The sequence below is a fragment of the Bufo bufo genome, chromosome 2 (genome assembly GCF_905171765.1).
Source record: "Bufo bufo chromosome 2, aBufBuf1.1, whole genome shotgun sequence".
NCBI classification, from domain to species: Eukaryota; Metazoa; Chordata; class Amphibia; order Anura; family Bufonidae; genus Bufo; species Bufo bufo.
The window spans coordinates 98,763,147-98,778,618 of NC_053390.1; the positions used below are offsets into that span (position 1 = coordinate 98,763,147).

The 15,472-nt window shown below is 45.7% G+C and overlaps 1 protein-coding gene across 4 annotated transcripts in view; it reads right to left on the reverse strand.

Moving 5' to 3' along the window:
• SGTB (small glutamine rich tetratricopeptide repeat co-chaperone beta) overlaps positions 1-15,472 on the reverse strand; it is an 85,845-nt gene that overhangs the window by 69,550 nt on the left and 823 nt on the right. Inside the window, exon 1 of one of the 4 annotated variants that reach the window (XM_040421346.1) lies at positions 10,228-10,281. The exons of the other annotated variants lie outside the window; for them this stretch is intronic. The gene's annotated coding sequence lies outside the window, so the exon portion shown is untranslated. Of the gene's footprint in view, positions 1-10,227; positions 10,282-15,472 lie in introns of those variants that run through there. 4 annotated transcript variants of the gene reach the window in all.

A 15,472-nucleotide genomic window follows, 5' to 3' on the forward strand; every position in this document is an offset into this window, starting at 1 on the left:
CGCGGCCGCCCCCACTTGTCACCAGGGCCGCAGCGCTGGGGTGCGGGGCACCCACTGCACCCCGTGTAGGATCGGCCCTGATGGCAAGTCTCACTACCAACACTTATCTACCATTCCATAAAACATCAGTCTATAATACAATGTAAACAAAGTGCCTCAGCAAACTACACTTTTCTGAAGCAACCCAGCTTTCCTGTATTCTTTTACCTTACCCATCTAAGCATTCTGGATGAGGTATACACCCACTCCAGTAGTTTACCAGTCACCATAATACAATGGTTAAAATTGGCAAAGTACCTAATAAACACTAGTAATAAAAATGAAATGTGTACTGCCCCTTAAAAATAAATTGCAAGGGAGCAGATATACATATATTAACCTGCCGCATACTATAAACATATTGGTCGTATTCATTTCCAAATTTCCACGTCCCCCTCCTCTCGACCTTACTTTTCTGCCTCATTCAAGACATTATTTTGTACGCACACAGACTCATAACAGACTCCATGAAATATAATTCCCTAATGGGAAGAGTAATACAGAAGTGAGAGGACTGTGTCCAAGTCTGAGATTAAGTGATGAGACGAGGACCCTGGAGCTACATCTGTATAATGTGCAGGAGAGCAGTCAATTAGTAAACCTTGTTACAGCAGCAGAGAAGCTTCCGTGGACAGAATCTACAGTATAACCGAGCCAGGAGCCATCCTTGCCCTTTATTTGGCCTTATGAACGTAGTAAAGCTAAATGAATCACTACAACAGTATGATAGTATTATAGCCACTTATACAGAATGGTGTTCTCTTGTTCTGTTTAACAATATAAGGGGCGTACACAGAAATTATAGGGACCCTATAGATAAACCCGGAATGGACACCACTCCCCGCTCAAAGCTTAGACAAATATATTCTTTATCCCATTTTTTGGTCCACATTTTGTGCTGATTTATTTTATATAATATCTGAGAGCTATTTTTTCTGACTTCATAAATTATATAATTCTGGTTGGGCATAGCCACCACTAGGAGGAGGTCACTGCATAGCGATTTATACAGCTAGCATTGAACTCAGTGGACCACCTCCTACATATACAGTCGTGGCCAAAAGTTTTGAGAATTACATAAATATTGGAAATTGGAAAAGTTGCTGCTTAAGTTTTTATAATAGCAATTTGCATATACTCCAGAATGTTATGAAGAATTGCATAGTCCTTCTTTGCCATGAAAATTAACTTAATCCCAAAAAAAACTTTCCACTGCATTTCATTGCTGTCATTAAAGGACCTGCTGAGATCATTTCAGTAATCGTCTTGTTAACTCAGGTGAGAATGTTGACGAGCACAAGGCTGGAGATCATTATGTCAGGCTGATTGGGTTAAAATGGCAGACTTGACATGTTAAAAGGAGGGTGATGCTTGAAATCATTGTTCTTACATTGTTAACCATGGTGACCTGCAAAGAAACACGTGCAGCCATCATTGCGTTGCATAAAAATGGCTTCACAGGCAAGGATATTGTGGCTACTAAGATTGCACCTCAATCAACAACTTATAGGATCAAGAACTTCAAGGAAAGAGGTTCAATTCTTGTTAAGTGTCACGAGGGTGTCAAGAGCCACGCCTGACTCCGTTATACCCGAGTTCAGGAAGTCGCAGCGGGTGGCTGCGCGCTCTATGTCTAAAGACAGTGCTGTTTATTAATGGTAGCTTTCTGGGTTTGCCTTGCAATCCTTTTTGGCTCACTCAGGGATCCGTAGCTTCTCCTCCTCAGCTGTTTCTTGTCCAGCAATCCCAACCTCCTTATATTCCCATCTCTCACTTCTCTGGTTGCCAGATATAGAGCTTCCTGCCTGGACTTCTATACTGACCCACTGGAGCTGTGTAGCTGTGTTCCTTGGTTGTTGTTCCAGAACGTTACCCTCCGGATCCCTGTTGGGCCTTGGTGGTCTGCTGTTGTCGCCCACCTGGGATTATATGTTTGTCTGTATTGTCTGTCCTCTCCTTGGTGTTTTCCTCTTAGTGTCAGTGGGGCGGACTAGTGATCCCACATAGGGCTCATCTTAGGGAAAGCCAGGGTTTAGGCACGTGATCGGCGTACGGGTGAGGAACCCGTCTAGGGACGTCAGGGCAGTCAGGTGCCAGCCGCAAGGTGAGTCAGGGGTCACCATCTTTCCCTCTCCCTTGGACAGGGCCTTCCCATTTCCCTCCCTTTGCGTGACGCCGGTCATTACATTATATCTGGCCCTTATTTTGTGTAGGTAAAAAAAAAAAAAACTTTTTCTTTCTACCTACTTAGAATCCAGTATGGATCCAATTGCTGCTTTGTCAAAGCAACTTCAAGGCCTGTCTTTGGAGGTGGCAGGATTGAAGGTGTCGGTCCTCCAGCAACAGCAGCAATTGCTACAGACCGCAAGCCCAGCGGTTGCTACAGGTAACCAGGTTGTTGCGGAACCCAAGGTTGCTCTTCCTGACAGATTTTCTGGGGGAAGGGACAAATTTGTGACGTTCCGTGAGGCCTGTAAATTATATTTCAAACTGCGCCCTTACTCCTCTGGTAATGAAAAACAGCGGGTGGGGGTTGTTATTTCCCTGCTTCAGGGGGACCCGTAATCCTGGGCGTTCTCTTTACCCACTGATTCCCAGGCTCTCCGGTCAGTGGATGAATTTTTTGGGGCCTTGAGTCTCATATATGATGATCCTGACCGATTCGCACTGGCTGAATCAAAGTTACGGAGACTCCTACAGGGAGAGCGGCCAGCAGAGGAGTATTGCTCAGAGTTCCGTAGGTGGGCTACGGATACCCAGTGGAACGACCCGGCTCTCAGGAGTCAGTTCTGCTCTAGGTTATCCGAAAGGATTAAGGATGCGCTTGCGCTGTATGAGACTCCCTTTTCCCTTGATGCGGTTATGTCCCTTTCTATCAGGATAGATAGACGTCTTAGGGACAGATTGAAAAATCCGGAGCAACTGGTAACCCCTCTCAAGCAGCAGTTAGTCTGTACGGACTTAGACGAGCCTATGCAGCTAGGAGGAACTACTCGTCAGGTCCGTCCTCCTGAGGCTCGCCGTAGGCGTGGGGTTTGTTTATTCTGTGGGGAGAGGGGTCATTTTATTAATGTCTGTCCTTCCTTTCTCAAAAACAAAAGACTGTCGGAAAACTACTAACCCCAGGCTGTGTGGAGGATGTCAGCCGGGGGGTATACGTTTCCTCCATACGAACATCGCAATTTGTGTTGCCAGCGGTTGTTGTTTTTGGTGTTAAGACGGAGACTATTTCTTTTTTTCTAGACAGTGGAGCAGGAGTAAATTTGATAGATGCCCATTTTGCCCACACTATGGGTTTGTCTCTCTGTACGCTACAGAGACCTATTCCCATATTCGCTATTGATTCTGCTCCTCTGTCTCAGAGAAACCTCACTCACATTGTCCATAACTTACACCTTGGGGTAGGGTACCACCATAACGAGTGGCTTTCATGTTATGTTCTGGAGGGACTTCCCACTCCTGTGGTGTTGGGTCTTCCCTGGTTGGTAGCGCACAATCCAGTGGTGGATTGGCAGGCCAGGGAGATATTGGAGGGGAGTGAGCATTGCAGAGAAAATTGCTTAAATAGCAATTGCTTAATCGCCTCCATAGCTACCCTACCTACATTTGTTTCGGACTTTGAGGACGTTTTTTCTGAAAAGGGTTGCCAGAAGTTACCACCTCACCGTCCTTATAATTGCCCGGTTAACCTTATTCCCGGTGCAAAATTACCCAAGACCAGGTTATATAATCTTTTGGGTCCGGAGAGACAAGCCATGAAAGATTATATCTCCGAGAGCTTGGGTAAGGGACACATCAGACCCTCTTCTTCACCCGTGGCTGCATGGTTTTTCTTCGTTAAAAAGAAAGATGGGGGCCTGCGTCCTTGCCTAGATTTCCGCGAACTAAACCGGATAACCATCCGAGACCCATACCCTCTTCCTCTCATTCCTGACCTGTTTAATCAGATTGCGGGTGCTAGGTGGTTCTCCAAACTTGATCTTAGGGGGGCCTACAATCTGATTCGTATCAAGGAAGGGGATGAGTGGAAGACAGCTTTTAACACCCCTGAGGGGCATTATGAAAATCTAGTCATGCCTTTCGGTCTGACCAATGCTCCTGCTGTCTTCCAACATTTCGTTAATGACATTTTTAGTCATCTTATCGGCAGGTTTGTGGTGATATACCTAGATGATATTTTAATTTATTCGTCTGATCTGAAAACACATGAGGTGCATGTCAGACAGGTACTGCAGGTCCTACGGACGAATAAATTATATGCTAAAATTGAAAAGTGTCTCTTCGCCGTTCAGGAAATACAGTTCCTAGGTTATTTATTATCTGCTTCAGGTTTCCGTATGGATCCTAGGAAGGTCCAGGCAATTTTAGATTGGGATCTTCCTGAGAACCTCAAAGCACTGCAACGGTTCTTGGGCTTTGCAAATTTCTATAGAAAGTTCATTAAAAATTATTCGGTGATTGTAAAACCACTTACTGACATGACTAGGAAGGGGACTGATTTTTCTAAATGGTCTGACGCCGCTAAAATTGCTTTTTCCTCTCTAAATGAGAGGTTTACCTCGGCACCTGTACTAATCCAACCGGATGTCTCCCAGCCTTTTATTGTTGAAGTTGATGCGTCAGAGGTGGGAGTGGGGGCTGTGCTGTCTCAGGGTCCGTCTCCTGGCAAATGGCGTCCTTGTGCGTTCTTTTCTAAAAAACTATCTGCAGCAGAGAAGAACTATGATATTGGCAATAGGGAACTATTAGCTATTAAACTAGCGTTTGAAGAATGGCTCACTTTTTAGAGGGGGCAATCCACCCCGTCACTGTGATTACGGACCACAAAAACCTTCTGTACCTCGAATCAGCTAAGCGTCTCACCCCTAGACAAGCTAGGTGGTCGCTATTTTTTACCAGGTTTAACTTTGTTATTACCTATCATCCTGGGGCAAAAAATACCAAGGCTGATGCACTATCTCGTTGTTTCCCTGGAGGGCGTAATGTGGGTGATCCGGTACCCATTCTACAAAGAGGAGTGGTTGTCTCTGCGGTACACTCTGTTCTGGAGGGGAAGGTGTTAGAGGCCCAGGGGGACACCCCGGTCTCTTGCCCCTCAGAGAAATTGTTTGTACCGTTAAACCTGCGTCTCAAATTATTAAAGGAACATCATAATTCGGCACTTGCTGGGCACCCGGGTAGTAAAGCAACCTTGGAGCTATTGTCTCGTCGTTTTTGGTGGCCAAGGTTGCGTCAGGATGTAATGGATTTTGTGTCTTCCTGTTCGACTCGTGCGCGCGCGAAAGTCTCTCATACACGTCCTGCAGGGTCTTTATTGCCACTTGTCATTCCCAATAGGCCATGGACACATCTGTCAATGGATTTTATCACTGACTTACCTTTGTCTGCGGATAAAACAGTTATCTTGGTAGTAGTGGACAGGTTTAGCAAAATGGTACACTTCATTGCGTTACCCGCACTACCTAATGCTAAGACTCTTGCGCAGGTATTCATCAGTGAAATCGTGAAGCTTCACGGGGTCCCTTCCGATGTTGTTTCGGATCGGGGAACCCAGTTTATTTCTAAATTTTGGAAAGCTTTTTGTTCCCGTTTGGGGGTACACTTGTCCTTTTCCTCAGCTTTCCATCCTCAGTCGAATGGACAGACTGAGCGTACCAACCAAAACCTTGAGACATATCTAAGATGTTTTGTGTCTGAAAACCAAGAGGTGTGGTCATCATATTTACCGTTAGCTGAGTTTGCCATAAATAATCGCCGTCAGGAATCTACTGGCAAGTCACCATTTCTTGGTGCATATGGTTTTCATCCCCAATTCTACTATTTTGTAAGGGCCAATGAACCTAGGACCCAGTTTCCAAGAGGGAACCTTTAATTTAATATTCCTAGTAGACAACCACACATAGTCATTCACTCCTAGGTCCAGACCTGGCGACCATCTCTTATCAGCCATGCATTTATATTTACCTCCCATATTTTTCAAATTAGCTTGCACTTTCTGCCATACAGAAGAAAGAGATGACGAAAACCGTTCCTCTTCGGGAACCCCAGAAGACCCCCCGTCTTCTGGGGTTCCCGAAGAGGAACGGTTTTCGTCATCTCTTTCTTCTGTATGGCAGAAAGTGCAATCTAATTTGAAAAATATGGGAGGTAAATATAAATGCATGGCTGATAAGAGATGGTCGCCAGGTCTGGACCTAGGAGTGAATGACTATGTGTGGTTGTCTACTAGGAATATTAAATTAAAGGTTCCCTCTTGGAAACTGGGTCCTAGGTTCATTGGCCCTTACAAAATAGTAGCCATCATTAACCCCGTGGCTTTTCGCCTGGAGCTACCTCAGACTTTTAAAATCCATAACGTCTTCCATAAGTCGTTACTCAAGAAGTATGTTCCACCTCTAGAACCATCACCGCTGCTTCATCCTCCTGTTGTTGTGGATGGTAATCTAGAGTTTCAAATATCCAAAATTGTTGATTCTCGTCGGGTCCGCCGCTCTCTTCAATATCTGGTGCATTGGAGGGGTTACGGTCCCGAGGAAAGAATGTGGGTTCCAGCGTCTGAGGTAAACGCCGACAGGTTAGTTCGGGCTTTTCATGCCTCTCATCCTGAGAGACCTAGTCCTGAGTGTCCGGAGGCCCCTCGTAGAGAGGGGGGTACTGTCACGAGGGTGTCAAGAGCCACGCCTGACTCCGTTATACCCGGAGTCAGGAAGTCGCAGCGGGTGGCTGCGCGCTCTATGTCTAAAGACAGTGCTGTTTATTAATGGTAGCTTTCTGGGTTTGCCTTGCAATCCTTTTTGGCTCACTCAGGGATCCGTAGCTTCTCCTCCTCAGCTGTTTCTTGTCCAGCAATCCCAACCTCCTTATATTCCCATCTCTCACTTCTCTGGTTGCCAGATATAGAGCTTCCTGCCTGGACTTCTATACTGACCCACTGGAGCTGTGTAGCTGTGTTCCTTGGTTGTTGTTCCAGAACGTTACCCTCCAGATCCCTGTTGGGCCTTGGTGGTCTGCTGTTGTCGCCCACCTGGGATTATATGTTTGTCTGTATTGTCTGTCCTCTCCTTGGTGTTTTCCTCTTAGTGTCATTTTGTGCGGACTAGTGATCCCACCGCCCGTTCACTACATAGGGCTCATCTTAGGGAAAGCCAGGGTTTAGGCACGTGATCGGCGTACGGGTGAGGAACCCGTCTAGGGACGTCAGGGCAGTCAGGTGCCAGCCGCAAGGTGAGTCAGGGGTCACCATCTTTCCCTCTCCCTTGGACAGGGCCTTCCCATTTCCCTCCCTTTGCGTGACGCCCGTCATTACATTAAGAAGGCTTTAGGACGTCCAAGAAAGTCCAGCAAGCGTCAGGATCGTCTCCTAAAGAGGATTCAGCTGCGGGATCGGAGTGCCACCAGTGCAGAGCTTGCTCAGGAATGGCAGCAGGCAGGTGTGAGCGCATCTGCACGCACAGTGGGGCGAAGACTTTTGGAAGATGGCCTGATGTCAAGAAGGGCAGCAAAGAAGCCACTTCTCTCCGAAAAAAACATCAGGGACAGATTGATCTTCTGCAGAAAGTATGGTGAATGGACTGCTGAGGACTGGGGCAAAGTCATATTCTCCGATGAAGCCTCTTTCCGATTGTTTGGGGCATCTGGAAAAAGGCTTGTCCGGAGAAGAAAAGGTGAGCGCTACCATCAGTCCTGTGTCATGCCAACAGTAAAGCATCCTGAGACCATTCATGTGTGGGGTTGCTTCTCATCCAAGGGAGTGGGCTCACTCACAATTTTGCCCAAAAACACAGCCATGAATAAAGAATGGTACCAAAACACCCTCCAACAGCAACTTCTTCCAACAATCCAACAACAGTTTGGTGAAGAACAATGCATTTTCCAGCACGATGGAGCACCGTGCCATAAAGCAAAAGTGATAACTAAGTGGCTCAGGGACCAAAACGTTGACATTTTGGGTCCATGCCCAACTAAAAATATAGAAGCTAGCAAGTGAAGCAATATGTGTGTTAATAAATAGAAAACCTATAAAGTCTCACACATATATAGTAAATCAATCTTTATTAATTAAAAGAGAAATATATAACGTAGTACAAAAATGCGATTACATATAGTGGTAAAAATGCAGGAGGATAATGTGACAAGTGCACAGAGCCACCATCAATCCTCAAAAAATAAATACAGATAGTACATAAGGGCTGAAATAGAAAAGTTGCATGTCTATACTGATGTGATGAATAGTAGCAATACGTATGAGTAACCACACAGGAGAAAAGCAACTATGTTAAACACCACATGTCACAGAACCAATACAAATATCGCAATGATGTTGCAGGGAGGTCACCACGAAAGTGTGATCACAGCGCTGTGACTAAAGTGCCGACCCAAACGCAACAAGCGATACAAAGATACAACAACAGACAGTGGAGCAGCCCGTACTAACCAAGAGAGGAATTGGAGATGATGGCTCCTAGCCCGACGCGCGTTTCGCCTCGCTTCTTCAGGGGGTGTATAATTGCTCCTAATCACCAGCCAAGTATAAATACCCCCCTCCCTACAGACCTCCCCCCTCCTAGAACCAATAAAAAACCTGTGTGCTAAGAATGCCGCCCAGCTGAATGTCAGCCCTACGCCCCACTCCAAGCACACCAAACGCTCAATCCCAGGTGTCATAATCAGTCATACCGCATTAGGGAGGAGTGACTGCCCGATCACATCCGAGGTCCCGCGAGAGTTCGACATAATCTCGCTGCGAGAATCCGCTCGATGCTGCCGCAACTGCGGCGCATGCGCTCACTGTAGTCAGACGCCCGTCATACGTCTGAGAAGCGCATGGGGGGACACGTGACTCCTAAAACGCGGCTGGAGTGGTGGGCCGTAACAGACATAGTCCCGGCCCGCCCATACCAGCCGACGGGTCACGTAGTCCCCCGGGTGACGCCACCAACGCCATATTGGATCGTGGCAACACTTCTCCCAAACACATCTACACTGAGATGAAAGGTAACCGGCGACCTTAAAGTCAGGGAGCCAATATTTAATCCAAGATATTAACTGCCTCATAGAGTTATATTGTGAGAAATAAGAAACACTAAAGTGCAACAACTGGGCAATAGCTGTTACACGCATTTAAAATCCATAAATACATGGTTAATAGAACAGCAAATATTATTATAAGCCGCCAATCAGTGCATAAACATCCAGGTTTAAATTTGCAGATACAAATACCCACAGAGTATAAAAACACTTCATATAGGGTCCGTGGTCACATCCAGACATTATATGTACGTATAAACACCGCTGAGCCCACATAGAGGTCCAACGGTGCGCACTGATAAACAATATATCATTCAAGTGAACAATGGGTCATGGGATGGTACCATGGCCTGGAAACTCCCCAGATCTTAATCCCATTGAGAACTTGTGGTCAATCCTCAAGAGGCGGGTGGACAAACAAAAATCCCACTAATTCTGACAAACTCCAAGAAGTGATTATGAAAGAATGGGTTGCTATCAGTCAGGAATTGGCCCAGAAGTTGATTGAGAGCATGCCCAGTCGAATTGCAGAGGTCCTGAAAAAGAAGGGCCAACACTGCAAATACTGACTCTTTGCATAAATGTCATGTAATTGTCGATAAAAGCCTTTGAAACGTATGAAGTGCGTGTAATTATATTTCACTACATCACAGAAACAACTGAAACAAAGATCTAAAAGCAGTTTAGCAGCAAACTTTGTGAAAACTAATATTTGTGTCATTCTCAAAACTTTTGGCCACGACTGTACACTGTATCCTTTACAGTTATCTTGTTGCAGTGGCTGATGAATGGGTTAAAGGGGAACTAAACCCAGAATCCAAACATAAAAAGAACATCCAACAAAACCTACCATAATCTCCTTATGTGTGTTTGTTATTTGCTCTTGTTTTGTCAGATATCACAATTGCAGACCATAAAAAATAAACTTGAATAGCAGTGCAGCCATGTCTGCTATCTCCTTTCTCTCCCCCTGGGATGCTAGTGCATATTAGCCAGGAAGTTTAGTCTGGATAATTTTTGTCTACACATTGAGAGTTGCTTTTTTTAAAAATGAATCTCTTAGTTAGGATTTGGTAACAGTGCTAGCTACAGTACCTGCTGTAGTACATAATAGTATCAGCCATAGAAGATACAGCTGAACAGCCAATCTGCCTATCCTACCTTCACTGCCCTCCTTTGGCAGAGCTGGTCTCCAAAATCCTTGTTCCCCCTTTGGTGGTCGCAGCCTGTGCTCAGCTGCTAGGCCTCTTTCCTTGTTCCACAGGAAGCGCACACCTACCGGTTCTTAAAGGGCCAGCACATCTGTATTTTCACTAGCTAACGGCTAGACATCTTAAAGCTCCTTTCCCCAGGGAGAAGTGCCTGAGCATTAGGTTTCATAGTTCACTAGTGACCAGTGAAGGTGGACTATTCAGATTGTCTGCCCGTGTACCGAACCTGTACCTGGACTCCCGACTCTGACCCTGCCTGTCTTGTCCTGTGTTTGCGACTTTTTTATGCCAGAAAACTGTCGTAGTGGGAATGATATATTCCTCTCGTAGTGTATACAGAATATATGTACTAAGTGTGGCCTCCATTACATCTCTTCAGAGGTTGTTACCCAGCTTTCCCTGACTGCTGAGTTCCATATTTGCCTACTTGTGTAGTGATAAATCCATTCATATAGCTAGACCAACTTGCTATTCAGGGTTCTGGCACAGCTGGGTGACAGCATTGTAGAGCTGCACTAGTGACAACAGATTATGTTCGCCTGGTACCATATGATAGATGTACACAGCATACCGGGGCAGCAATGTGTGGATTTTATATAACCAATATGCCCCCATCTCCGCCCCCACGGACACTGTTACCCAGCTTTCTAAGGCCTGTTTCGCATCTGCGTTTTTCACATCTGCTTTTCCGGCAGAGGATCTCAATACCGGAGAAAAACACTTCCTTTTTGTCCCCATTCGTTGTCAATGGAGACAAAACTGAACTGAACAGAACACAATGCACCAAAATGCATTACGTTCCATTTAATTGCTTTCCCATACCGGACAGAAAACCACTGCTAGCAGCGTTTTTCAGTCTGGCATGGTATACGGAGGAAAACAAGGATGCGGAGGACATAAAAGAAAACGGATCCGTCACCCATTGACTTACAATGGTTTTAATTCCGCATCCGTCATGGCTATTTTAAAGATAATACAACCGGATCCATTCATAACGGATGCAGCCGGTTGTATTATCAAAAACGGAAGCGTTTTTGCTGATCCCTGCCGAGATGTGAAAGTAGCCGAAGACTGCAGAGTGCCAGATCAGCCTGTTTATGAATTGGTTTATGCCAAGTAGTGAAGAACACCTAGCAGGATTTGCTAGCCAGGAGTCTGGAAAAGCTGAGTATAAATCCCTGTGACAAATCCAAAGCCTTTCAGGTCCTGGGAAAGCTGGGTTACGGCCATGTAGAGCTGTAATAGACTACACTATTAGCATACTTCCTGCTTCCCATTCCTAAATAATGCCATAACTGGGTTACTACTATGTAGAACTGTAATAGATGGCAGAATACTAACTCTACCAAGATAAATCCCCCTCCTCACTCCTAAATAGTGCTATAGGTAGGCAGATTTGCCTTTCAGGCTCCTGGGAAAGTTGGGTTACTTGCACAATGTAAGAGTAATATTATCTGCACAGTGTATACAGCTCCACAAGACTTATAATCCAACTTTCCCACACTGAGGGATGTCAGATTTGGCTAGTTAGTGAGAATTCCTTCCAGCTTATGACAAACTTGAAATTCAGACACCTGGGAAAGCTGGGTAGCACTGTCTGTAGTGTCAGTGCACTGGCACTGTTTAGTATACCTGCACACACATTCTGTAGCAGTCTGAAGATGTCCAAGCAGAAAAAGGTGATCACAAACTTGTCTTAGCAAGTTATGTAGGGTTTAGTGTCCCTTTAAGGGTGCAGTGTCCCACTCCGTAATAGTAGTGGGGCCCTGTATATATATAAGGGTATTTGCAGAATGTAATTTTATAATATGTATGCATATTGCTGTACTTCCTTCTAACAGGCTGTTTACGCCTTGCATGCAGACACAACCAGTCACCCCCTAGGTGTTGCTGGCACCACTTATATACGGATGTAGCAGAGTTAACACTTAAACTCTTAATTAAAATTTCTTAACTCAATGCATACCTCCCAAGTGTCACTCTTTGAAGGGTCAGTCCCTCTTTTTGACCCAAGTCTCTCTGTCCCTCTTTGCACCATAAATGTCCCTCTTTTTGATATGAGGTATAGTTTTGCATTATTACTTTTACAATATTGATCCAGAACGTGTTTCCCTGGTTCCTATCTATATATTAAAGCCCGCCTTGCATATTATTATCTTATTTGATGTCATTTTGATTTAGAAATCTTTATATTCAGATCATTTTTGCGCTATTGTGTAAAAAAAAAAAAAGCTATTGAAGTATATAAATATGCAGGAAAAGTGCACCTTTCAGATAATACACCATAAGTGTCCCTCTTTGACTGTCTAAAAAGTTGGGAGGTATGTCAACACAACTAGTTCAGTTGACATGTCTAGTTAAGCATACATGTTAACTCTACTACATATGTATATAGAAGGTGCAAGGCAGAGTAAGTAGTTGGAGGAAGTGAGAGGAATGAGTCAGTGAAGTGCAGCAGATGAGAGCAGTACAGTGCAGTCAGGTCAGCATCAGTTTAGTCTGAAGCCAAGGAATGCTAACTGCAGAGTCAGACACCACAGCCAGACTGCAGAGTCAGACACCACAGCCAGACTGCAGAGTCAGACACCACAGCCAGACTGCAGAGTCAGACACCACAGCCAGACTGCAGAGTCAGACACCACAGCCAGACTGCAGAGTCAGACACCACAGCCAGACTGCAGAGTCAGACACCACAAACAGACTGCAGAGTCAGACAAAAAGAGAAAGCTAACCGAAGCTAGGGTTGGACCTACTGAACCAAGAATTAAAGGAAAGCTGACAAGTAGCTACCCCTCTGAGTTGCCTAAAGAGAAGAATACAAGTAACTCAGAGTGATGAGAGAGTATAAGGAGAGACTAGTGGAGGTGAGAGTGGTACCTCAGCCTATGGACTCCATTAGCACGCAATGTGAGACAGGAGCACAGTGAAGTATAAGCTGTATTTGGAGCCACGTTCCTCTATGGACAGTGTGGACACTTATGGAAATTGTGAGTAAGCCAGGAAGGCAAGATCTATGTACGGCCGTGTGAAACAGAGAAGTTTATTGATGTATACGCCACACCTGGAAGATAGTCAGCTATAAGTTACCACAGCCTGAGTGTGACCAGAGTCAATACCTCAAAGAGCCTGTTATTAGGATTACAGATACAGCTATCTTTTGATGTCCTTTGAACGGATTACAACTACTGCTTTGCATTGCAATAATCCGATTCTTACTGATTCTCAGTAAATGTTCCAGTTATTTATTCGAACGGATTCCTCTTTATTTCTCCATCTCATGTGCACCCAAGAGTGCTGGCACTACAACATCAGGGACCCTGGCTTCCCTGCAACTTAAACCCTATACCATCAAGGGCTCTTCAACCAACATCTGGCAGGAGATTCCTCAACACCAGAGTGTGCCCTGAAGAAATCCGGTGCCTTCCTTCCCGTCACTGCACGCCGACCCAGGGAGCTGCAGTAAACCGTGAGTATCAACTACTACCCCCATCAGGCCACCGCACTCACATGCCCCTGCAGGCCGGTCTCTGCAAGGACTCATGCACACGAAAGTGTGCCGGCCGTGCCCATGTTGCGGCCAGCAAACAGTGGATCCGAAATATATGGGCACCGGCTGTGTCTGCACCGTATCATGGATGCAGACCCATTCACTTGAATAGGTCTGCAATCCGGAAGATACGGAGCAGAATGCCATGGAAGCACTATGGAGCGCTTTCATGGCATTTCCCTCTGTTGCGCCACACTTCAAAAAAATAGAACGTGCAGACGGATCGCGGACCCATTCAAGTTGAATGGGTCTGGTTCCGTCAGTGCAGGCCACACGGATGGTGTCCATGCATTGTGGACTGCAATTTGCATGGCACAGGTTTGTGTGCATGAGCCCTAAGTGTGGGTCATGTAATTATTGAGTTAGCATGCCATAGCAATCATCACATTTAGGGCGCATGCACACGACCGTATGCCAACTGGGCCCGTATTGCGGCCCGCAAACAGCGGGTTCGCAAAATACAGGCCCCGGACGTTCTGGCACCGCATCACGGATGCAGACCCATTCAAGTGGGAATGTCCGGCCTGGAGGGGCGGTGCGGAACGGAGGCACGGAACCCCACAGAAGCACTAAGGAGTTCTTCTGTGGGGTTTCTGTCCGTGCCTCCGCACCGCAAAACAGTAGTGCATGCATCCGGACTGTCGGATGTGGATCGCGGTCCCTATTCAAGTGGGCCCCACGGTCAGTGCCTGTGCATTGCGGACCGCAGTTTGCGGTCCGCAGCATGGGCCCTGCCTCAACACGGTCGTATGCATGAGCCATTAGGTGCATACTGGCTTATCATGCAACATTAAGTCACATAATAATAGTTCTACAGTTCTACATGGGTGGTATTGCCATGCATCAGGGTCCCCGGGGCCCATCAGAGAAAATTATTATTGGCTACCAACCCCTATATCATCAATAATGTCTAATAGGTTTTGAGTAAAAGAAATAGACCCTATTGGCAAGTGATTATCTCTAAAGGCAGCTCCAAATGTTATTTTTCTCTCCTGGACCTTTGGGACCCACTGTGGCATCAGAGCTTTGGCCCACCGGAGAGTCCTCTGCTGCTCTGGTAGGCCAGTCCGACGCTGACAACAGTACCCTATGGCAACATTACAGGCCAAAGGATACGTTTCTCTTCTTATAAGAGTCTGTATGTCTGAACCCGAACTTATACCATCAGTGTGTTTTAAATAGGATGTCCCATTAAAAATATTCTACAGTTTTCAAATCAGCACCTGGATCTGATTACTTCTGTAATTGCATGTAATTAAAAATGTAGTATAGCCACTGATTTATTAAATGAACTCTATCTGTATAGCGCCACCTGCTGTTTGCTCTTTTACTAATTTCTCGTCCTCACTGAAACAGAAGAACATGCTCAGTTCCATCCTCCAACTGCCACCAGTTCTCCTAAGCAGAACAGTTGGGGCAATGAATGGGGAGATCTCTGGATCCATGTGAGGTACAGGGCTGGTTCTAGCTTTGTTAGAAAGAGATTGTCATGTCCTATATGATGTCTGATTTTCATATTATTCATCAGATAACCCCTTTAAAGTGGTTCTCCGGGCTCTCATTTATGAGGATAGGTCATCAATATCACATCATGGGGGTCCGACACCCGGCACCCCCGCTGATCAGCTGTAGGAGGAGATGGCGCACC